At 39.3% G+C, this 26,196-nt stretch overlaps 1 long non-coding RNA gene across 1 annotated transcript in view; it reads left to right on the top strand.

Moving 5' to 3' along the window:
• The window catches only part of LOC137229039 (uncharacterized), a 249,963-nt gene that overhangs the window by 127,330 nt on the left and 96,437 nt on the right, over positions 1–26,196 (top strand). The window contains exon 2 of the long non-coding RNA XR_010945510.1: positions 4,889–5,092. This is a non-coding gene — a long non-coding RNA (uncharacterized lncRNA). The remainder of the gene's footprint in view (positions 1–4,888; positions 5,093–26,196) is intronic.

Consider the following 26,196-nt stretch of genomic DNA (forward strand, 5'->3'; position numbering starts at 1 on the left):
TTCTAAGAATGGTACTCAGGAGAGAAACCAACAGCTAATCAGGGTATGTCTGAGAGCTAAGAGCCTGCACGTTTCACTTGCACATTTCACTATCTCATGAAAAGCATAATTTACAGAGTTGCAGTAATAATAACAATGATAACGATGTGAATTAATAAACTCACCAGTGAAACCACCATTCAAATACATGTTGGGTAATTTAATTAGCCTCGGCTGTACTTTCTCTGTCAATCCCAAACTTACAGGGATTGAATTGTTAAGTACATTTTTCACTCTGTGATTCTGAGAAGTTTATTTTTACCTGGCAAATTATTTTAAATGTGAGACAAAGCAGGGCTGCGGTGGTGAAATCACATAGGAAGTCTGTGTTGCTGCTCCCCAGGCCTGGGCCCTGGCTGCCCCGGACCCTGGTGCACAAAGAGCTGGTGTGAATTTCAGATCCTGGGTCTGCTCTAAATCACGGGAACTGGAGAAATTAGAAATGACACCATTTACCCAGGGGCCTTTGCTGAGGAGTATTTTTTTTGGAACTTTTACATCAGTCTCAGAACTCACTGGCTTCATTAAGTCATGTGTGTCATTGTGTTAGGAAGGAAGGAAAGAACATGTTATTAGCTAGGGATTTTTTTCCTTTTCCCTCTACCACCCTCCTTTCTCATTTCATTTCATTGCATGTGGTATTTCCCTTCCCTCCCAAGATATCTATTATATCTTTCCTCTCAAGATTCTTTATGCCACAGCCTGCGTTAACCTTCCTGGTGCATGCTCTGAGGAAATATATTTCTTTATGTACATATAGTTTTGGAAGCAAACTCCCTGGCATGGGTTAAGAGATGGTTCTAGGGTCATCATTGAACTTCCCAGACGATATAGTTTTTTTCTTCTCTCACCCTTATCTTTTTTCCTTTTTCTTTAAAACTTACATTTCAGAGCTAGGGAGGAAATCAAGAGAAATAACGTGTGTGTATGTGTGGGGGGGGGTGGGGGGGGTGTGCGCGCACACGCGCACACATGCATTTTAGGAGGATGATTGTCATTGAAATTGATATGTCTAGTCCTAGCCTCCAGCAGAACACAAGCCCCGAGGGCTGGGAAGAACAAAGCCATCCTCAGAGACGAGTGGGGAGGGTGGGAGTGCATGTGCAACCTCTCATCCCTGTGGCACCAGCCAGAGCCCACAAACCATCTTATCATCCTCTGGCCCTAGGACATCAAGGAAGGCGCTGTTTGGAAAGTTCCCGTCAAGGCTGAGTTAAATATTCCAGTCTTTTGTTTGTCCTAGTGGCTTTCCTCTGCCCTTTTCTAGGATACTCAGCATAGTCTGAGTCAAAGGAAGTTTCTGGACTCCATTTTTTCCCCTTTTTTTTTTTTTGGTTTGGGCGGAGGCCTTTCATTCAGCATTCCCTCACTTACTTCTGTGTAAATTTGGACCTATTACTAGTAGTTGGGAATAAGGAGATCCTTTTCTCTCTACAGTGAGGATCCAGTCATCTCCAAGTTAAAAGCAGCTTTGACTATTGTTTGCAAAAATTTCGCATACTCTACATATTCTGAAAAGTTAAAAAAAAGTTTTAGGCCTAGGGAAGTAACTATGACCCAGAGACTTATTTTATTATTGCCAAAATTAATGTGAATGTCTGAAAAATATATTTTATGTAAATATATCATGGTTAATGGCATTATTTCTTAAACTGCTTGTTACAAAATAAGAAATAATCTAAGTCCAAGAAATCTAAAAAATAATAAAAGTCTGGAGGGAGTTTGGTGGGCAGTTGGAGTGACTGCTAGTAGGTGTGGGTTTTATTTTTTGTGGTGATGATAGTGTTATAAAATTGATTGAGGTGATGTTTGCTCAACTCTGTAAGAATACTAAAAAGTATTGAATTGTGTATTTTATAGAATCACCTGGAGAGCTTTTAAAATTTACTAAAGTCCAAGCCCCACCCAAAACCAAATGGAACAAAATGGGGGTGGGGAAGAGCCCATCAGTGTATTGTAAATATTCTCCTCTTTTTAAGAAAATTTTAGTTGAACATTTAAATGATTCCACAATCATAACAATATTAAAAAGAAAACTCACTTCTATCCTTCTTTCCATCCACTTTGTCTCCTGCCACCACTCTATACACTTTTATTAGTTTTAGTGTGTCTTTCAAGTACACTTTTCTATAAACCAGTGGTTCTCAAACTGTAGCATGGATCAGGATTACCTAAAGCAGCGATCCCCAACCTTTTGGGAACCAGGGACTGTTTCGTGGAAGATAACTTTTCCATGGATCGGGGGCGGGGGGAGGGATGGTTCAGGCGGTAATGCCAGCAATAGGGAGTGATGGGGAGCGGCAGATGAAGCTTTGCTCACTCGCCTGCCACTCACCTCCTGCTGTGCGGCCCAGGGATTGGGGACCCCTGACCTAGAGGGCCTGTGAAAACACAGATAGCCAGGCCCCACCCATAGAGTTTCTCATTCAGTAAGTGTAGGGTGAAGCTGAGAATTACACTTCTAACAAGTTTTCAGGTGATGCTGATGCTGTTGGCCTGTAGAGCCACTGGTACAAAAAGGAGAAGGAATCATGACAAGGAGGAAACATTGATGGGAATAAGAAGGGGGCCATGTGGATTAGTAAATTTAAATAAAATCCTGAGGTTGGTAGGGAAGGTTTAGAGAAGCAGTGGGGATGAGGGTGGTTAAGCAAGATGCTACCTCCTTAGACAACCTAGTGAAGGAAGAGCAAGACCCAAGATATTGAGAGACTTAAGGCTGGAGAGAGCATCAAACCATCCTTTCTGCACTATCCTATATGGCAGCCACTAGCCACATTTGGCAATTGAGCACTTGAAATGTAGCCAATGTGACTGAGGAAATAAATTTTTAATTTTATCTAATTTTAATTAATTGAAATTGAAAACAAAAAGTTGATACTTGATTAAGTTAATGGAAAACTTTTAAGTATGTTTGGAACAACCTGGTATGTGAATCTATGTTTTCAACTGTAAATTTTATGAAATCTAACACAGATAAAATATTTTCCATGAAAATTAATATATGAATTGAGATGTGCTAGAAGCATAAAATATATATCAGATATAGAAAGCTTGGTTTCAACATTAAAATATCTCATTAATAATTTTATATTGATTACATATTAAAATGATAAGATTTTCAAGTATTTGGTTGAATAAAATACATTAATTATATGAAAACAATATTATTAGTTATATAAAATTAATTTCTACTTTTTTTACTTTTTTAATGTAGTTACTAGACAATTTGAAGTTATTTATGAAACTATTATATTTCTGTTGGACAATGCTGGTCTATATGGTGTCCAGTAGTGTAGCTACTAGCTACGTGTTGCTATTTAAATTTTAATTAAAACTAAATAAAATTTAAAATTCAGTACCTCAGTCTCACTAGCCGCATTTTCAGTGTTCAATAGCTGTATGTGCTCAGTGGCTACCATATTGGATAGTGCAAATATAGAATGTTTATATCAGCATAGGAGATTCTATAGAACAGCTTTGGTCTCCATCTCTCCAATGAGTTGAGAGGAAAGATTCTTTCTTAAAGGTGATATTGGGAATTTTGAGGAGAGGAGTAAAGATCTGAAACATAGATATTGGAAATGTTTCACCAAGTCTTCAAGAGATGAATAAAAGGATTGGAAGTGTAGATATGGAGCCCTCACTGAAGCAAGGCAGTTGAAGGTTGACAGAGATATAATGGCAGCAGGTCAAGGGAGTCTACCTGGCAAGAACATGCATTGTTTAATAGGCTAACCAGAAACTCCAGGCTAAGGAAGAAAATAACTAAGGACAAAATTGGGGTGGAGGTTGTAGAAGATGGTGAAGGATAAAGGGACAGAATGAAGATGACAGTGTGGACAAGAAAAAATTTTGTTAAATGTAAAATGATAAGAGAAATGAAAGAGGGGTGAGGGGCATCATACAACAGAAATGTCAAAGTCTGCATTATTGGAGTGGAACAATTTCAAGTGGTGATGAAGGCAAAGGTATGAATCTTTAAGTGGGTAAATGAGTTTGGAGTGGATAGTAGCATACTACAACGTTAGCAACATGATTGTTAGAGGTTTTGAGGAGGATAGCTGGTAAAAGAGAGAGAAGATCTGCTAAGTGCTGAAGGTGGAAGAATGGCCAGGTGGGTGCTGTGGTCAGGAAAGGGAAAGGCTGAAATAAGCTGTTGGTCAGAACCTCCAAAAAAAAAACATTGTGGAGGAAAGTCATGGGAGTGATGATCAGAAGTGATGTGGGAAGCAGGCATATGTTGCTTCAGAAAGCTGCTCTGAACTTCCTCAATCAAACGTAACCTTTCCCTCTCTTGAACCTTGAGGCACTTTGCACTTCTTTGGTAAACTGTGGCTATTTATATACTCACCTAAACACTTCCCCTGCCCCTCACCTCCCCAACTCCCCCTATCCCTTACCCCCGCCTGAATCTGATACACACACACATACCCTCATCTGATTGGAAGTTCTTTGAAGGTTGGAACAATGTTTTCCTCTTTTATTCAAGTTTCTGAATATTCATAAATTCACATTGAATTAATTTTGATTGAGATTCTTATAAACAAACAAAAAAACCCCACAGAGGCTGGATCTACATGTTTAGGTGGAAATTAGAACATCTGTAGTGAAACATCACAGAGCTCTGTGATGTCTTCTTATTCATTATTTTGGTCAAAGATTTGAATGAAGCTATCCTTAGGCAAATAACACAAAGCTAAGCCACTGTACATCATTACAGACTTTTAAGCAAAAGAAATCTAGTGGGAACGTGCAGGATGGATTCTTGATAAAGATGGGACCCAAGAAGAAGAGTGTAAGCATCTCAGTGTCATTCACTCAGCATCTTTTTTTTTTTTTTTTGCAGTACGCGGGCCTCTCACTGTTGTGGCCTCTCCCGTTGCAGAGCACAGGCTCCAGACGCACAGGCTCAGCGGCCATGGCTCATGGGCCCAGCCGCTCCGCGGCATGTGGGATCTTCCCGGACCAGGGCACGAACCCGCATCCCCTGCATCGGCAGGCGGACTCTCAACCACTGCACCACCAGGGAAGTCCCACTCAGCATCTTTTTGTAAGTGACACTGTGCTCAGCTCTGCATGTATACATGGCTATAGTAGTTGTCCCAGTGTGGAGTGCTAATGGTGTAATGTACGAATATGAGATACAAATCAGGAGGCAGGAAGGAGAGCAGTGAACCCCAATGAGTCCTCAGACTACTATTTGACTCGAGTGTTACATTGCTTAAGCAAACTAAAAGTCCAGGGACACAGCCAAATAGAAGTTAACATCCACCTACATAAGGACAACAGTTTAAACCCTGTGACTGATATTTTAATCCCTCAGCACCCGGAGGTCAGGGCTTTACATGCCAGGAATGGATCAGTTACACAAATATAATTGTAATGTAGAGCAGTGCTTGGAGCAACGTGTCAGTCCATGTCATCTTGGATGTCCCAGAGACCGCACGTGACATATGCCAGGATATCTGAAATGCTAACATTGACTTCCTCCTTACTGCACTTCACATCCTTTCAAGGATAATTAACAATTTGGCAAAATTGATTTTGAAAAGAGGGGAAACAAAGACAAAATTTTATTTACTCTTTTCCTTCTCTCTTCCTAAGATCTGTTTCCCTCTGTGCTCCTTGCAGTTCAAGTTCATTCTGTAAACAAATGAGTCTCATTTTTCTCTTGAATTGGGGGGTAACTTTATAGTTTAAGGGCCATCTGTGATTCCCCTATCTATATATGCATAACCTGGACCATCAACAGGAAAATGCAGCCTAGTGAATTCTGTGTAGGGCTCTGGAAAGAGCATGGCAGCCCTCTGGAAGTGAAATGGAAAAGATTAGTTGGCCCAGGGAGGCCTCCATTTGGGCTGCAAATTTGGAGATTTAGAGCCAAATCCTCATTCCATGTGACTCCAGGGGAGCGTTGGTCAGTGTGTAATTCAGTGTGGGTTGGGCAAGAAGAAGACAGAAGAACATGAAATTGCCAAGTTTGAGGCCTATTACGCAGTTGTGACCTGACCTAGAATATGGTGCCGAGTTGTGTGTGGGTAACTCAACCATAAAAAGGCAGCTGTGGTCTTATTAGTCGTGAACTTGAGATCATTTTAGTAGAAGATGAATTGCCCCTAAATGATTGATCTGGTATTTGGAGGAAATGCTGTTCTCTTTGCTTCTCCCAAATGGAGACACTAACCAGATGCTTGTCCCACACCCAGAACATTATTTGTGGTGTGGCTCTTTCTGTGGCCTGCTGGGGAATGATGACCTTGGACTGACAGTTCCCCTTAAAGTAGCAAACTTATGTTTTTCATCTTAACATGATATGCCAGAGGCACTGAATAACAACCTACATCCTTTCACACACCACATGTCTGTGCCAGGTTAAAGCTGATAAAAGTTGGAGGGAGGGTTTTTTGAGTGGTCTGACTGAGGCCAGAAATGGGGATATTCAATAAGAGCCAGCCCTTCTTTTTTGCCCTTAGGCCCCCTCAAAGAAAATCATAGAGACGCTCTGTGAGTTTGGACTCAAAGTAGCTTAAAATTTCAAGCCAAGAGAAATGTCCCTCCCCTTTCTTTGTGAGGTTTTGTAGCAAAATAACCTGTTTGCTTGAGAGATTAGAGTTGTCAGCTTCAGCATTGCATGGGAAGGTCTGACCTTGAGAATTATGGGCAAACAGGAAATCAGCAGTGCAGGAGAAAGGCAAGCCTGCAGCCGAGATCACCTGGCCAAGCTCACGTCTGATAAGAACCCAGAAGATGAGAGCTAGGGCAAAGGTGAACCCAGCCTAGCAGCCTGTCTTCTCCTGAGCCACAGAAAAATTAAAATCTGGGAGCAGATGCTGGAAGATTTCCCCCACACAAAGACATGGCACCCTTTTATTTCTGTTCTAGAAGAAAAAGAGGTAGAGCATGGATTTTCTTCCTATGCTGCTTCTTAACCTATACGGTGGTACTAGATTTTCTTCTGAACCTTCTGCCTACCCTTTGGCCATAAACAGCTTTTGTGGATTGGACAGTAAACCAGCAGGACTGAGGTTACTTTCATTCTGAAAATGCAGATTATTTCCAGGTGTGAACTAAAGGGAATCAAATGTTATATCAGGAATTTGATGAGAATAAAAGCCTTGAGAATAATAATATCTTCTGTTTGGAGAGCATTTGATTACTTACAGGACAGTTTTCTCTGTTACCTCATTTGATTCTCACAAAAGCCCTGTGGAGTAAGTGGGCCAGGTGTTATTTCCCAATTCTACAGATGCAGAAACTGAGCCCCGCTGATTCTGTAACTAGCCAGAAATCACAGAAGGATGGGGCAGAGCAGGTGTGGTCTGGGGACCTTGTCATTCCACCCAGTCTCCTGCCAAAGTCTTATCTCAGGCTGCAAAATAACAGGTGATATGAGTGACCCATGGCATCCTCTGGCATCATGTATTCATCCATGACCTCCACTTCCACTGTGGTCCTCTCAACTAAGGTGATTGTAACATCTTCCCTTTGGCTACCTAAAACTTCACCCCCAGCAATCCATCAAAATGCTTTCTAGCAGGATCTTCTTGGCAGACCATATTGGACTGGAGTGAGTTTCACTTTCCATAAGATAAAAGCTAAATTGCTCATTAAAAGTCCATCAAGAGGCCCCTCCATGGCCACCTGTCTTCTTTCCCTGCAAGTACACAGCTGTCAGGTGATCCTTTTCACTATCAGTCACCGAATACCCTTGCTCTTTTTAGTCTCTGCATGTGATCTAAAACTCTAGGAATAACCATCCATTACTTGGGTGGGTAAGTGTATACCTTTACCTCTTCAGCCAGCACAGGGAGACTGGGGATTTTTGCAGAACAGTTTGTTTGTTTTTAACATTTTCATATTCACAGCTATGCAGCAGTCTTGTATTTGTGGCTCTCGGGCCTGGAATGTTCTGCCTCCACATACCCGAAAGTCTCCCTTTCTCACCTCCATCAAGTGTTCATTCCAGTGTGTCTTCTTAGTGGGCCCCTCTTCCCCACCACCAGCCTACTTAAAAATCTCAATCACCCACCCCCACTCGACACTCCTGATCCCACTTACCTTGCTCTACAATGTTTTTTGCGTAGCATGTATCGCCTCATGTAATCTACTTATTTAATATGTCAGTTGTTTATTGTCTGTCTCTTTTGCCAGAATTAAGTTCTAAGAGGAGAAGAAGTTAGATTTTTATTGCTCGTTGTTGTATCCCAAATGCCTAAAGCAGTACCTGGCATATAGTAAGTGCTCAAAAAATTTTTGTTGAAACAATGAAACGTCCTTCCTCTGTGCATCTTACCTCCCTTTCTCAGCCTTCAAGATTGTTCACATTACAGTCTTCACCAATCACTTGTTTCCATACATCAAATAACCTCAAATCACTGATTTGCCTCCACTTGTGAATATTCACATGTATTATTTACCAGGCCAATTACTCACAGTACCTTTGGGGTGAAGTAGGGCATTTATGAGGGTTCTCAAAGGACCAGAAAGTATCTCAGTTCTGCAGATGTAGGAATTTTTTATTGGGCCACATTTTCTTAGGCCTTGGTAAAGCTGCTTATGGGGCCCCCAATCATGAGACCAAGAATTATTATTTATGTATTTCCAATACATAAAAAACTAGGTGCAAGTTTTCATATCTTGATAAACTATGAAGTGCTTTATTTCCTCTGTCCTGCATGACCCTTCTCTCTCTTCTCTACTTTCTTTCACAGTAATCTCCAGCACATATGTGTTACACAGAATGCTGTGTAAAAGTAAGAAAAAGAAAAGCTATTCAACGTTTGTTAGCATAAGGACAGAATAATAGGTGATAGAGGCATATGAATGATAGAGGCACATAATGGACCATACGGGACATGGCATGACTTAACTTGTAAACTTCTCCCTACCAAATGAACCAGTCACTATGGGAAAAATTTGCAGAGTAAAAAAAAAAAAAAAAGATGATGCAACACATCACCTCCTTTACTAAAGGACTGAATAATTCACAAAGAGACACATATGTGCCAAGCTAATCAGAATACTGATACTGGTTAATTTGAGCACTGCCTTCCCAGTAGGGCAATCTACTTAGAAAACAAAATTAGGAGCTGAAGGTTGCATGATGAATATAAATTGAGAGCAAAGGAGCTTGGTTGTGTCTGACTGGCAGCAGTGATATCTCAATTCCAATAACTAGAGGTATGGACAGTGAGCCAGATGTTCACACTAACAGTCATTTTGTTGTGTCTGCAGCTGCCACAGACATTGTGGCACTGGCTGCTAACTTTAACTCTTTCGTTCTTAATAACATTGCACTTTTGTTGTACTCATCATTCTATCACTCTCATTTTAATATGTACATGGATTTTACTTACATATTTTAGTTTATAAGATCCCAGTTTACTATACGGGCTGATATAAACGTTATGCCTGTTGCTAACTGGTGACAGTAGGTAGTAGTAGATCCTTTCCTCCCAGCCCCTCATTTGAGAAAGGGGAATATGGGGTAACTTTCTCAGTACATATCTTCAATACGTGTATCCAATGACATTAAAGAATGGATTATTAATATACACTATACAGATTAGGTAAACTGTGATTTGTCTCAACCAGAGAAATCACCATTCTGGCACTACCCTATACTACATTTTCTCTAATTTCTAACACCATTCTACATGATAATTGTCCCTGTACCACCTGGTCTAATGCCTTCAGTTCCTTAAATATAGAACAAGTAGTTACACATTTAAGAAGTATGCAAGTATGCCTTTGCCTCTGTATGTATCTGTTTAAACCCTATGACATAAAATGTAAATATCACAAATTAAAAGATTAGCAGATGCGACTACTCTCAAATTAAATGTACTAGAGGCAGAAGACACTATTACAAAAGTTCACAAAACATTATGATGGGAGAAAATACCTTGCCATATATTTAATAGACTAAAATTAATAGATATGGGAGAAAATCTTCATCTTGGCTATTTGTTACTATCCCAAACATAAAAATACTTAATCAATAGCAAAAAAGAAAGCTAGTAAGGCATGAGTAGGCAGTTCTCAAAATAAGAACTTCAAATGGCCAAAAATATAAAAAGTTTCTCAATCTTACTAGTGACCATGGACATATAGTGTTAAAAATAATGAGATTCTCTTTCTTTATGTTGGCAAAAATTTAAAGAAATTGATAATACATATGTGGAAAAGAGTGTGGAGAAAGGGCAATCTCATACCACAACTGGAGGGTAGTTGCAAAATTTTTAAAGGGCATTTGACAATTCTTATCAAGCTCTTAAGCACAAGAACATTTGACTTGGCAATTCTACTTCTATAATCCATCCTGGAACAACACTCTCAGAAGAGTATAGGGATATTTGAATAAATACATTAATTGCAGAATTGTTTCCACTTCCCCTAAATGTGTATGGTAAATCACATGATAATACAATGAAATTCATGTAGCCATTAAAATGAAGGAGCAGATCTATATGGACTGCTGTGGGAGAATGTCCACAATATATTTACTGAATGAAAAAAAAAAGTTAAAGAATAATATTTATGGTGTAATCTCATTTTTACAACAAACATATTTTTAGGTACATAGAAAAAGTCCTGAAATACCAACCCCTTCAGGCTATCTGATAAGGACAAGAGTTTCCCCTTTTATTTCTGTACTTCATACTTCACTAGTGTTGGATTTTTTTTTTTGTATAGTTACATATAATGCTCGTATGAGTTTCCTGGGGCTGCCATAACAAACTGCATGTAGTAAACAACAGAAAATCGTTGTCGGGAGACCTTCAAGATGGCAGAGGAGTAAGACGTGGAGATCACCTTCCTCCCCACAAATACATCAGAAATACAACTACATGTGGAACAGCTCCTACCGAACACCTACTGAACACTGGCAGAAAACCTCAGACTTCCCCAAAGGCAAGAAACTCCCCATGTACCTGGGTAGGGCAAAAGAAAAAACAGAGACAAAAGAATAGGGACGGGACCTGCACCAGTGGGAGGGAGCTGTGAAGAAGGAAAGGTTTCCACACACTAGGCAGCCCCTTCACTGGTGGAGGCTGCGGGTGGCAGGGGTGAAGCTTCAGAGCCACGGAGGAGAGCACAGCAACAGGGGTGCGGAGAGCAAAGCAGAGAGATTCCTGCACGGAGGATCAGTGCCGACCAGCACTCACCAGCCCGAGAGGCTTGTCTGCTCACCCGCCGGGGTGGGCGGGGCTGGGAGCTGAGGCTCGGGCTTCGGTCGGATCCCAGGGAGAGGACTGGGGTTGGCTGCATGAACACAGCCTGAAGAGGGCTAGTGCGCCACGGCTAGCCGGGAGGGAGTACGGGAAAAGGTCTGGAGCTGCCAAAGAGGCAAGAGACCATTGGTTGTGGGTACGTGAGGAGAGGGGATTAAGAGCACTGCCTAAACGAGCTCCAGAGATGGACGCGAGCCACAGCTATCAGCACGGACCCCAGAGATGGGCATGAAACGCTAAGGCTGCTGCTGCAGCCACTAAGAAGCCTCTGTGCAAGCACAGGTCACTATCCACAACTCCCCTCCCGGGAGCCTGTGCAGCTCGCCACTGCCAGGGTCCCGTGCTTCCCCGGGAGAACACACAGTGCGCCTCACGCTGTTGGAACATCACTCCGGCCTCTGCAGCCGCATGCTCCTCCCGCATTACATACCCCTCCCTCCCCTCCGGCATGAGTGAGCCAGAGCCCCCTAATCAGCTGCTACTTTCACCTCTACCTGTCTGGGCAGGGAACAGATGCCCTCAGGCGACCTACATGCCGAACCACAGGACCTGTGTGAACAAAGAAGAGAAAGGGAAATTTCTCCCAGCAGCCTCAGGAGCAGCGGATTAAATCTCCACGATCAACTTGATGTATCTTGCATTTTTGGAACTCCTTAACAGACAACGAATCATCCCAAAATTGAGATGGTGGACTTTGGGAGCAACTGTAGACTTGGGGTTTGCTGTATGGCACTGACCAGTTTCTGGTTTTATGTTTATCTTAGTTTAGTATTTAGAGTTTATTATCATTGGTAGATTTGTTTATTGATTTAGTCGCTCCCTCTTTTTTTTAATACACAGATATATATATTTTTTTCCTTTTTCTCTTTTTGTAAGTGTGTATGTGTATGCTTCTTTGTGTGATTTTGTCTGTATAGCTTTGCTCTTACCATTTGTTCTAGGGTTCAGTCTGTCCATTTTCTTATTGTTTGTTTGTTTTAGTATAAATTTAGAGTGTGTTATCATTGTTGGATTTGTTTTTTGGTTTGGTTGCTCTCTTCTTTCTTTTTCTTATTACTTTTTAATTTTTAATAATTTTTTTATTTTAATAACTTTATTTCTTTTTATTTTACTTCTTTCTTTCTTTCCTCCGCCCTTTTCTTCTGAGCCATGTGGCTGACAGGGTCTTGGTTCTCGAGCTGGGTGTCAGGCCTGTGCCTCTAAGGTAGGAGAGCTGAGTTCAAAACATTGGTTCACCAGAGACCTCCCAACTCCACATAATATCAAATTACGAAAGCTCTCCCAGAGATCCCCATCTCAACGCTAAGACCCAACTCCACACAACAACCAGCAAGCTACAGTGCTGGACACCCTGTGCCAAGCAACTAGCAAGACAGGAACACAACCACACCCATTAGCAGAGAGGCTGCCTAAAATCATAATAAGGTTACAGACACCCCAAAACACACCACCAGACGTACTGTGCACACAAGAAAGAAAAGATCCAGCCTCATCCACTAGAACACAGGCACTAGTCCCCTCCACCAGGAAGCCTACACAACTCACTGAACCAAACTTAGCCACTGGAGGCAGACACCAAAAACAACGTGAACTATGAACCAACAGCCTGTGAAAAGGAAACCCCAAACACAGTAAGTTAAGCAAAATGAGAAGACAGAAAAACACACAGCAGATGAAGGAGCAAGATAAAAACCCACCAGACCGAAAAAATGAAGAGGCAATAGGCAGTCTACCTGAAAAAGAATTCATAGTAATGATAGTAAAGATGATCCAAAATCGTGGAAATAGAATGGAGAAAATACAAGAAATGTTTAACAAGGACCTAAAACAGCCAAAGACCAAACAAACAATGATGAACAACACAATAAGTGAAATTACAAATTCTGTAGAAGGAATCAATAGCAGAATAACTGAGGCAGAAGAACGGATAAGTGACCTGGAAGATAAAATAGTGGAAATAACTACTGCAGAGCACAATAAAGGAAAAAGAATGAAAAGAATAGAGGGTAGTCTTAGAGACCTCTGGGACAACATTAAACACACCAACATTCGAATTATAGGGGTCCCAGAAGAAGAGAAAAAGAAAGGGAATGAGAAAATATTTGAAGAGATTATAGTTGAAAACTTCCCTAAAATGGGAAAGGAAATAGTCAATCAAGTCCAGGAAATGCAGAGAGTCCCATACAGGTTAACTCCAAGGAGAAACACTCCAAGACACATATTAATCAAACTATCAAAAATTAGATACACAGAAAAAAATATTACAAGAAGCAAGGGAAAAACAGCAAATAACATACAAGGGTATTACCATAAGGTTAACAGCTGATCGTTCAGCAGAAACTCTGCAAGCCAGAAGAGAGTGGCAGGACATATTTAAAGTGATGAAAGGGAAAAACCTACAACCAAGATTACTCTGCCTACCAAGGATCTCATTCAGATTTGATGGAGAAATTAAAACCTTTACAGACAAGCAAAAGCTAAGAGAATTCAGCACCACCAAACCAGTATTACAACAAATGCTAAAGGAACTTCTCTAGGCGGGAAACACAAGAGAAGGGAAAGACCTACAATAACAAACGCAAACAATTAAGAAAATGGTAATAGGAACATACATATCGATAATTACCTTAAATGTAAATGGATTAAAACTCCCACCAAAAGACATAGACTGTATGAATGGATACAAAAACAAGACCCATATATATGCTGTCTACAAGAGACCCACTTCAGACCTAGGGACACATAGAGACTGAAAGTGAGGGGATGGAAAAAGATATTCCATGCCAATGGAAATCAAAAAAAAGCTGGAGTAGCAATTCTCACATCAGACAAAGTAGACCTTAAAATAAATACTATTACAAGAGACAAGGAAGGACACTACATAATGATCAAGGGATCAATCCAAGAGGAAGATATAACAATTGTAAATATTTATGCACCCAACATAGGAGCACCTCAATACATAAGGCAAATGCTAACAGCCATAAAAGGGGAAATCGACAGTAACACGATAGTAGGGGACATTAACACCCCACTTTCACCAATGGACAGATCATCCAAAATGAAAATAAATAACGAAACACAAGCTTGAAATGACACATTAAATAAACGCACTTAATTGATACTTATAGGACATTCCATCTCAAAACAACAGAATACACTTTCTTCTCAAGTGCTCTTGGAACATTCTCCAGGAGAGATCATATCTTGGGTCACAAATCAAGCCTTCATAAATTTAAGAAAATTGAAATTGTATCAAGTATCTTTTCTGACCACAACACTATGGGACTAGATATCAATTCCAGGAAAAGATCTGTAAAAAATACAAACACATGGAGGCTAAGCAATACACTACTTAATAACCAAGAGATCACTGAAGAAATCAAAGAGGAAATCAAAAAAATACCTAGAGACAATTGATAATGAAAGCATGACAATCCAAAACATATGGGATGCAGCAAAAGCAGTTCTAAGAGGGAAGTTTATAGCAATACAATCCTACCTCAAGAAACAAGAAACATCTCAAACAGACCTAACTTTCAATCCTAAACCATCTCAAACCTAACTTTTCACCTAAAGCAATCAGAGAAAGAAGAACAAAATAACCCCAAAGTTAGCAGAAGGAAAGAAATCATAAAAATCAGATCAGAAATAAATGAAAAAGAAATGAAGGAAACGATAACAAAGATCAATAGAACTAAAAGCTGGTTCTTTGAGAAGATAAACAAAACTGATAAACCATTAGCCAGACTCATCAAGAAAAAAAGGGAGAACTCAAATCAATAGAATTAGAAATGAAACAGAAGTTACAACTGACACTGCAGAAATACAAAGCATCATGAGAGATTACTACAAGCAACTATCTGCCAATAAAATGGACAACCTGGAAGAAATGGACAAACTCTTAGAAAAGCACAACCTTCTGAGACTGAACCAGGAAGAAATAGAAAATATAAACAGACCAATCACAAGCACTGAAATTCAGACTGTGATTAAAAATGTTCCAACAAACAAAAGCCCAGGACCAGATGGCTTCACAGGCAAATAATATCAAACATTTAGAGAAGAGCTAACACCTTTCCTTCTCAAAATCTTCCAAAATGTAGCAGAGGGAGGAACACTCCAAGCTCGTTCTACAAAGCCACCATCGCCCTGATACCAAAACCAGACAAAAATGTCACAAAGAAAGAAAACTACAGGCCAATATCACTGATGAACATAGATGCAAAAATCCGCAACAAAATACAGGCAAACAGAATCTAATAGCACATTAAAAGGATCATACACCATGATCAGGTGAGGTTTATCCCAGGAATGCAAGGCTTCTTCAATATACACAAACCAATGAATGTGATAAATGATATTAACAAATTGAAAAAGAAATACCATATGATCATCTCAATAAATGCAGAAAAAGCTTTCAACAAAATTCAGCACCCATTTATGATATAAAAACCCTCCAGAAATTAGGCATAGAGGGAACTTACCTCAACATAACAAAGGTCATATATGACAAACCCACAGCCAACATTGTTCTCAATGGTGAAAAACTGAAGCCATTTCCTCTAAGATCAAGAACAAGACAAGGTTGTCCACTCTTACCACTATTATTCAATATAGTTTTGGAAGTTTAAGCCACAGCAATCAGAAAAGAAAAAGAAATAAAAGGAATCCAAATCAGAAAAGAAGTAAAGCTGTCACTGTTTGTAGATGATGTGGTACTATACATAGAGAATTCTAAAGATGGTACCAGAAATCTACTAGAGCTAATCAATGAATTTGGTAAAGTAGCAGGATGTAAAATTAATGCACAGAAATCTCTTGCATTCCTATACACTAATGATGAAAAATCTGAAAGAGAAATTAAGGAAACACTCCCATTTACCATTGCAACAAAAAGAATAAAATACCTAGGAATAAACCTACCTATAAAAAAAAGACCTGTATGCAGAAAACTACAAGACACTGATGAAAGAAGTTAAAGATGATACCAACAGATGGAGAGATATACCATGTTCTTGGATTCAAAGAATCAATATTGTGGAAATGACTATACTACCCAAAGCAATCTACAGGTTCAATGCAATCCCTATCAAATTACCAATGGCATTTTTTACAGAACTAGAACAAAAAATCTTAAAATTTGTATGGAGACACAAAAGACCCCGAATAGCCAAAGCAGTCTTGAGGGAAAAAAACCAAGCTGGAGGAATCAGACTCCCTGACTTCAGACTATACTATAAAGCTACAGTAATCAAGACAATATGGTACTGGCACAAAAACAGAAACATAGATCATTGGAACAAGATAGAAAGCCCAGAGATACCCCCACACACCTATGGTGAACTAATCTATGACAAAGAAGGCAAGGATATACAATGGAGAAAAGACAGCCTCTTCAATAAGTGGTGCTGGGAAAACTGGACAGGTACATGTAAAAGAACGGGATGAGAACACTCCCTAACAGCATACACAAAAATAAACTCAAAATGGATTGAGGCCTAAATGTAAGACCGGACACCGTAAACCTCTTAGAGGAAAACAGGAGGAACACTCTTTGACATAAATCACAGCAAGATCTTTTTTGATCCACCTCCTAGAGTAACGGGAATAAAAACAAAATAAACAAATGTGACCTAATGAAACTTAAAAGCTTTTGCACAGCAAAGGAAACATAAACAAGACGAAAAGACAACCCTCAGAATGGGAGAAAATATTTTCAAACGAATCAACGGACAAAGGATTAATCTCCAAAATATATAAATAGCTCATGCAGCTCAATATTAAAAAACAAACAACCCCATCCAAAAATGGGCGAAGATGTAAATAGACATTTCTCCAAAGAAGACATACAGATGGCCAAGAAGCACATGAAAAACTGCTCAACATCACTAATCATTAGAGAAATGCAAATCAAAACTACAATGAGGTATCACCTCACACCAGTTAGAATGGGCATCATCAGAAAAGCTACAAACAGTAAATGCTGGAGAGGGTGTGGAGCAAAGGGGACCCTCTTGCACTGTTGGTGGGAATGTAAATTGGTACAGCCACTATGGAGAACAGTATGGAGGTTCCTTAAAAAACTAAAAATAGAATTACCATATGACCCAGCAATCCCACTACTGGGCATATACCCTGAGAAAACCATAATTCAAAAAGAGTCATGTTCCACAATGTTCATTGCAGCTCTATTTACAATAGCCAGGACATGGAAGTAACCTACATGTTCATCAACAGATGAATGGATAAAGGAGATGTGGCACATATATACAATGGAATATTACTCAGCCATAAAAAGAAACGAAATTGAGTTATTTGTAGTGAGGTGAATGGACCTAGAGACTGTTATACAGAGTGAAGTAAGTCAGAAAGAGAAAAATAAATACCATATGCTTACACGTATATATGGAATCTTAAAAAAAGAAAAAAATTGGTACTGAAGAACCTAGAGGCAGGACAGGAATAAAGACGTAGACATGGAGAGTGGACCTGAGGACACGGGAAGAAGGAAGGGTAAGCTGGCACGAAGTGAGAGAGTGGCATGGACATATATACCCTACCAAATGTAAAATAGATAGCTAGTGGGAAGCAGCCTCATAGCACAGGGAGATCAACTCCGTGGTTTGTGACCACCTAGAGGGGTGGGATAGGTAGGTTGGGAGTGAGACACAAGAGGGAGGGGATATGGGGATATATGTATATGTGTTGCTGATTCACTATGTTATAAAGCAGAAACTAACACACCATTGTAAAGCAATTATACTCCAATGAAGTTGTTAAAAAAAATAAAGAGTAAACAGTGACGACAACAACAACAACAAATCATTGTCTCACAGTTCTGGAGGCTATAAATTCAAAATCAAGGTGTTGACAGCTTGGGTTTCTTCTAACAGCTGTGAGGGAGCATCTGTTCCTTGCCTCTCTCCTGGCTTTTGGTAACCTTAGGCATTTCTTGGCTCGTCGATGGCACTCTCCCTGTGTCTTCACATCACCTTTTCTCTATGTGTGTCTGTCTCTGTACACAAATTTCCCCTTTTTATAGGGAGAAAGCCATATTGGATTAGGGCCCACTCTAATGAGCTTATCTTAATTTGATCATCTGCAAAGACCCTGTTTCCAAGTAAGGTCACATTCACTGTTACTGGGAGTTAGGACTTCAGCGTCTTTTTTGTGAAGGCAGGCGGAGACACAATTCGATCCATAGTGCTGCTTATGTAACGAAAGCAATTAAGAAAATCCAGTATATGCTTATCACTCCCATTCTGACTTCTTCGCCTTCTTTCTATATTTCTGTTAATGGCTTCTTGTGAGTCACCATCAAAATCTGGACACCCTCTCTGACTCTCCCGCCCTTTCTACCCACCAGCTGCCCATTCCATCAGGTGTAACAGCCCATTTATGCTTTTTCACTAGCAACTGCTTGACCACAAACACCTAAGTGCAGGACACAGGGATTTTTATAAATAATAATGGCGGAATTTAGAGCATCTGCACTTCTTTTAAGGGTACCAGGTCAAGAAATAATACAAGTATTATAGCTCCTAGGAAAGCTTTAGTCAAGCCTGTTTCCCTTTTCTCAGTAATCCTTCATAATGCCCCAGTTTCGTAATGTGATTTAGTGAAATTAAACTCAAACAGCCCAAATTTATAATTATATTTGGCTTCAATTACATTGACTAATTGATCCAAGCCTGCTCACAGGCTACCTGCAGGCTGAGGTGGAACGAGGCAGGTGGTGAGGGCTTATTAGCATAGTAGTTCATGTGTGCTAGCTAATTTGATATTTAAATTGTTATAAATCTCAGATGGATCATACCATAAGTCAGGTGAATCTCACCTCTTCCAAGTATCCCATGTTATAAGTGTTTCTGCAATCCCTCATCGAGGGTATCCAGGTGTCTCCTCTTACCTGGACAGTAGTAGCCCCTATGGTCAGGCCCTTCCTACTCTAATCCCTTCTACCAAAGCCCAATTCATTTTCCTGCAAGAGAACACACTAATCAGTAGTGATCCTGAGTTGGGAATGAGGAGAGGGAGCAGTTGTGCATGTAGGAGCAATGAATGTGTGCCCCATGAGCACAATCTCCAAAATTTGTGTCTTTTCAACAATTTATAAGGGAGTGAGGCTGAGATGGTTGCTGAGAACTTGATTCTGATGATATGATTTTCAAGCCTGGATACTCAGTGTGTTCACCAATGAGCCACAGCAGCAGCACCTGGTAGCTTTCCAGAAATGCAGAGTCTTGGACCTTGCCCCAGACTATTGAATCAGAATCTGAACTTTAACAAGATCCCTGGGTGATGCATTAAAAAAAATTGGGGGAAGCCCTATTTTAGAGGAAAGCCTTGTTTTGTGAAAGCAAGGGTCAATCTGTTCAACATGTGATTCTCACATCAGTGGTCAGACTGAGACACAGAAAGGAGGGAATCAAAAGACTAATGTCCCCCAGCAATCCCACTACTGGGCATATACCCAGAGAAAACCATAATTCAAAAATACACATGCACCCCAGTGTTCATTGCAGCACTATTTACAATAGCCAGGTCATGGAAGCAACCTAAATATCCATCAACAGAGGAATGAATAAAGAAGATGTGGTACATGTATATAATGGAATATTACTCAGTCATGAAAAGGAATGAAATTGGGTCATTTGTAGAGATGTGGATGCTGTCATACGGAGTGAAATAAGGCAGAAAGAGATATACAAATATCTTGTATATTAATGCATATATGTGGAATCTAGAAAAATGGTAAAGATGCTCTTATTTGCAAAGCAGAAATGGAGACACAGATGTAGAGAACAAACATACGGATACCAAGGGGGAAGGGGGGTAGGATGAATTGGGATATTGGAATTGACATATATACACAATTAATACTATGTATAAAATAGATAACTAATGAGAACAGACTGTATAGCAAGCACAGGGAACTCTACTCAATGCTCTGTGGTGACCTAAATGGGAAGGAAATCCAAAAAAATGGGGGTATATGTATATGTATAACTGATTCAGTTTGCTGTACAGCAGAAACTAATTTAACATTGTAAAGCAACAATACTCCAATAAAAATTAATTTAAGAAAAAATGGGTAATGTCCATTTTATGAAATAACTCTCTATGCCACCATCCATTTACAACGCCTTTTCGAGGTTTGTTCCCTGATACAAGAACCTGGCTACACCTTCGGCTCTAATCACTCCTCTTTTCACAAACTTTGTACATTCCCGAAAAATTTTCAATTCTATGTCCCCAACTTAACTTTCTAGCCATACTGCCTCTTCCAGATTTACTGTCTACTTCAGTCCATAGGTACATTCCTCGGACAACTTGGATGAACATCATGTATTCTTCCTTATTGGATTTCCTGGAGGTAGTCTTCTCACACTCTCTCCTAATTGCAATGGCCCTTTCCATGAAGCCCTTTCATAATTCCCCAATCAAAAATGATCTCTCTTTGAATTCTTATAAAATGTTACACCTCTCTTAAACTGGTTATATCATCTTTATTATAACGATTGTCTCCCCACTAGGCTGGACCAGCACAGTGCCCAGTACATAGAAGGTGATTAATAATAATCAAACGACTGACTGACAATGAATCTGTAAAGTCAGGGCCTCACTTCACCAGATTATTCCTTGAGATCAGTTAAGTTCTAAGAACTAAGATTCTACTTGTTTTCTAATTCCTGAGGTGTTGATCTTCAGCTCCTTCTCACATAACACTCTCAGGCAGCAAACTCTACCAAGGACACTTGCTTGAATCAAAAACACAGGATAATGTCAGTCTTCCTCAGTCTATATGTAGCCCAGACTGATGGTGGCTCCAATGGCTACAGGCGCTCCTAAGCTGAGGTAATCTTCCATGATTTGTGAACTGAGAGCCCTTTTAGCTCATCCAGCTACTTCTGGCTAATCAGCTTTTAGGACATAAATTCATCCAAACAATACTCTCCTTAATTCAGAAAACATCTCAAAGGAGCATTGAGGGGAAGAGGTCAAGATGTTTCTAGCCAGAGCCAGAAGATGAAATACCCTATCTATTTGCAATGACCACTTCCAAAACTTCCCACTGGGACTTTAAAAATATCATTTCCAGGCAAGAACCTCAGAAACAGACCTTATGTTATAAAATTACATCTTAGCAATTTCACCTTCCTTGATATTGGCATGCTATGTGGTGGTCCAGATTATATCATTTGAATTCTGACCCAACTCCCAGCTTCTCTTCTAAGATTTATTAAGTACTGGTTTCCTTTGCATAAGCAAAAAACTTCAAAGGCTATGTGCCATTGAGAAACTATTTGTAATATGAATATCAATATGATAAACAGCTAAATCAAATTTCCTGTGGCCAACTGAAGAGCTTATATATTTAAATTAAAAACGATTGATAAAATGTACTTTAGGGTTTTTTAAATTGCAGTAACTTATCCATAACACAAAATTTACCATTTTAACCATTTTTAAGTGTACAGTTTAGTGGCATTAAGTACATTCACATTGTTGTGCAACCATTACCGTCATCCATCTCCAGTTTTTCATCTTTCCCCACTGAAACTCTGAACCCATTAAACACTAACTCCCCAGTCTCCTCTTCCCAACCCCCTGGAAAACACCATTCTATCTTCTCTCTATGAATCTGATTACTCCAGGTGCCTCATGTAAGTGGAATCATATAATATTCATCCTTTTGTGACTGGCTTACTTCACTTAACATAATATCTTCAAGGTTCATTCGTGGAGTATGCATCAGAATTTCCTTGCTTCTTAAGACTCAATAATGTTTCATTTTATGTATATACCACATTTTGTTTACACATTCATCCGACATGGACACTGGGTTGCTATTGTAAATAATGCTGCTATACACATGGGTATACAAATTTTAATTTAGGTTTTTAAGACAATCTAGCATTTTAAACACAGAGCCAAAGTGTTTGGAGGGGAAACACAAGCCATAGAGTTTATTATTTCATGTCAAAACTTGCATTGATGCTGATCACTCATGATACATCAAATAACAAATTCTGATCATCAGTTCTCCAGTGTATGTGGCATATAGTACCCATTAATGTGAAATGGAACTCTAAGCAATATAACTGGGGGTTGTGTGGACTTCACTTGCACACTGAAGGTAGTAAAAGATTACCTCTTATAGTAAGAATAGGCATTTAATTAAAAAAATAGACTTCTAGTCAAATCATTACACTTAAAAAACTCCCGCCTGATTGAGAGTTACCAAAGCTGAACAAATCTTAAATTTTCCATTTTTCCCTTTGACTTCCCGAAGTTTCTCCACAGTAGCACTACCTGGGAGCTTCTTCTCATGTCTTGTGGTATTTGGAATGAGGATGATTTCCTTTGACCACATTCTATGTTGTATTTATGCACTTTATGCCACTAGATTTATTGCCAGAAAAGTGAACTGGTATTAATGGGTTGCAGTCCTATTGACAATAATAACAGCATGGATTGCTAACCACATGATAAGATCAAGATGCATATTTGAATTGGCTGTATTTATGTTCCAGATGCAAGATGATTATCTGACAGCAGAGGCAACATGATTTAATACATAAGGCCCAGGGCCAGGAATCAGGAAATCTGGGCTTTATTCCTGGCTTCATCCCTTCAGCCATGTATGCGTGAGTGGAGTATTTTGTAATTGCACTGTTCTTATTGACCCCAAACTGTTTCCCACCCTGACCCTGCCACCAAAAGTGTTTTACAATGTTCAGTTTTAATACAACTGCCTCTCTTCCTTTTCCTTCTACTTCTTTTCTCTTTCCTCACCTTCCCTATTTCTTACTAAATTTTATTAACTTTGTATTATATAAATAATACATAACACATTTTATTATTTTTTTAAAGTTACAGATAATGTTGATTCTCCCTTAATATACATTTTTCCAATCTGAAGCACCTCTCCATCTCTTATTTCTAATCTAGTTCCTTTTCCCTTCTGCTTTTCTTTCATTCATTTTCTGATTGTAGAGACCCCACTCATTCATACACGGCCTAAATGATGAAGCCACCTTCTTTTTCATATCTACACTATCTTGAGTTCCACATACCATAAAATACTCTTCTAGAATACACCATGACAGACTTCCAGTTTCTAGTCTGGCATGCAAGAAAGCTTGTAAGTTGCCACCCCTTCCTAACAACAAATAAGTCAAAAGCTAAGCAAACTGAAAAATCAATAACTCTTCTTAGATTCATCAGAGAAGTGAAGTCACAGGGCAAACCAAAACTGGAGAAACCAACAGGCGAATACAGAGAATCCCAACTTATGGAAGAACCCCAGAAGTAGCATCCTCTTCAGAAACCAGGGCCAGAGTAGGGAAACCTGTACTGTAATTGATGAATCGCTGGAGGCTCAGTGTGAACAACTCTGAGAGTTAAACTCCAGGGGGGCCCAGTCATAGGGGAGCCCCCAGGAACTTTATCAGGTCCACACAGGGAATTTTGGAGAAAAATCCCCTCAAGTTTCCAGCAGGGAGAGAGGAAAAGGAAGCGTTTTGTAGTATGCCAGAGCATTCTCCTCGTCTTAACAAGGTCTGCCCACAGTAGAAACTATTTAACCAGAGCCTAATATGCTAGGATTTTATCAGTGACTAGCCTACATGGGGAAATGGAAATAGCCAACACCAGCTGGATCTAGATTTCAACATGGGGGAAGGGAAATACTAGTCTTCCATGTAGGAGAAGGGAAGTACTCGACTCCAGCCCATGCTGGCCATCCTCTCCCACCTAAAGGGAGGGAGAGAACTAAGAAACATGTAGAGTTCACAATCCAGAGGTACAGGCTCACAAAAATACTGAGACCTAATAATCATACGGCTGTAGAAACCTCTCCTCCTCCCACATCTCACATTACTGAAGTCTTATTTACAACAATTCCTTTTACCCAGTCTGGCTATCAAGGGAAAATTACAAGACATACAAAACCAAAAAACAAAAAGACACAGTTTGAAGAGACATAGGAAGCATCAAAACCAGACTCAGATATGGCAGAAAGTTTGGAATTATTGGACCGGGAATTTAAAACATCTATGATGAATATGCTAAGGGCTCTAATGGATAAAATAGATTTCGTGCAAGAACAGATGAATGTTGTAAGGAAGAGATGGAATGTATAAGAACTGCAAAAGATCAAAAACACTATAACAGTAATGAAGAATATCTTTGATGGGCTTATTAGTGGACTGGACATAGCTGAAAAGAGAATCTCTGAGCTTGAGTACAGGTCAATAGAATCCTCCAAACCTGAAAAGCAAAGAGAAAAAAAAGACTGAAAACCCAGAACAGAATAGCCAAGAATTGTGGGACAACCACAAAAAGGTGTAACATACGCATAATGGGAATAGCAGAACAAGGTAAAAGAGAAAATAGAAAAGAAGAAATATTTGAAACAATAATGACTGAGAATTTCCCCCAAATTAATGTTAAACACCAAACTGCATATCCAGGAAGCTCAGAGAATACCGAACAGGATAAATGACAAAATACTACATCTCTGCATATAATTTTCAAGTTACAGAAAATCAAAGATAAAAAATATTGAAAGAGGCCAGAGGAAAAAACACCTTACTTATAAGGAGCAAAGATAAGAATTATATCTCACTTCTCTTCAGAAACCATGAAAGCAAGAAGAGAATGGAGTGAAATATTTACAATGTTTAAAGAAAAATACCTAGAATTTTGTACTCTGAGAAATTATCCTTCAAAACTGAAGGAGAAATTAAGACTTTCTCAGACAAACAAAAGTTGAGGGAATTTGTTGCCAGTAGACCTGCCTAGCTATCACAAAATGTTAAAAGAAGTTCTTTAGAGAGAGGGAAATAGGTATAGGTAAAAAATAGATTTAAAAAAATGGGTAAAAAAAAAAGGGTAAAAAAAACCCCTCAGATCTGCATAAAGAAAAGACTGCATAAAAAAAGACATAAATGAAGCTTAAAATAAAAATTTTATTTTTCTTATTCCTAATTAATCTAATAATTTGTTCAAAATAATAAAAACTATATTTGATTGTCATGTTTATATGTATGCTTATGTATGCTGATGTATGTGAAATGAGAGACAAATGATATAAGGGATAGGAGAAAGGAGTTAGTTAGGATTATTTTGTTATTTTAAGGTATTCACACTACCTGTGAAGTGGTATCATGTTATTTGAAAGTGGACTTGGATTAGTTGTGAAAGTATATTGAAACTCTAGGGCGACCAATTTAAAAAGTTAAAAAGAAATACAACTGTTATGCTAAGAAAGGGGAGTAAATAGCATCACATAAAGTCTCAATTTAAAAAAACAAGAGGCATAAAATAGATAACTAATAAGGACCTACTGTATAGCACGGGGAACTCTACTCAATACTCTATAATGGCCTATATGGGAATAGAACCTAAAAAAGAGTGGATATATGTATAACAGATTCACTTTGCTGTACACCTGAAACTAACACAACATTGTAAATCAACTATACTCCAATAAAAATAAAATAAAATAAAAATGTTACTGTCACACACACACACACAAAACCACAAGAGGCAGGAAAAAGTAAAAGACAAAATAAGAACGAAGAAAAAGGGCAACTAATAGAACACAGTAACAAATATGGTAGATACTAACTGAAGACAGACAAAGAAGACCTCATAGCAGAAAAAGTTATCAGGGTAGAAGAGCGTCATTACATAATGATAAAGATGTCCATTCTCCAAGAAGACATAACAATCCTTAATGTGGACTCCCTAAGAGGGGAAATGAAAAACACTGCAAGCGTATACCAGTGGGCTCCACGGCAAACTCAGCAGGAAGTGGGCAGTTGTGGGCACTGCAGAAACCTTGTGAATTAGATACTTGGGCAGTACCCACAGGCAGTATTAATGGTCAATTCCCACCTTAGTCGTC

This window comes from Pseudorca crassidens, chromosome 8 (assembly GCF_039906515.1).
Source record: "Pseudorca crassidens isolate mPseCra1 chromosome 8, mPseCra1.hap1, whole genome shotgun sequence".
Taxonomy (NCBI): Eukaryota; Metazoa; Chordata; class Mammalia; order Artiodactyla; family Delphinidae; genus Pseudorca; species Pseudorca crassidens.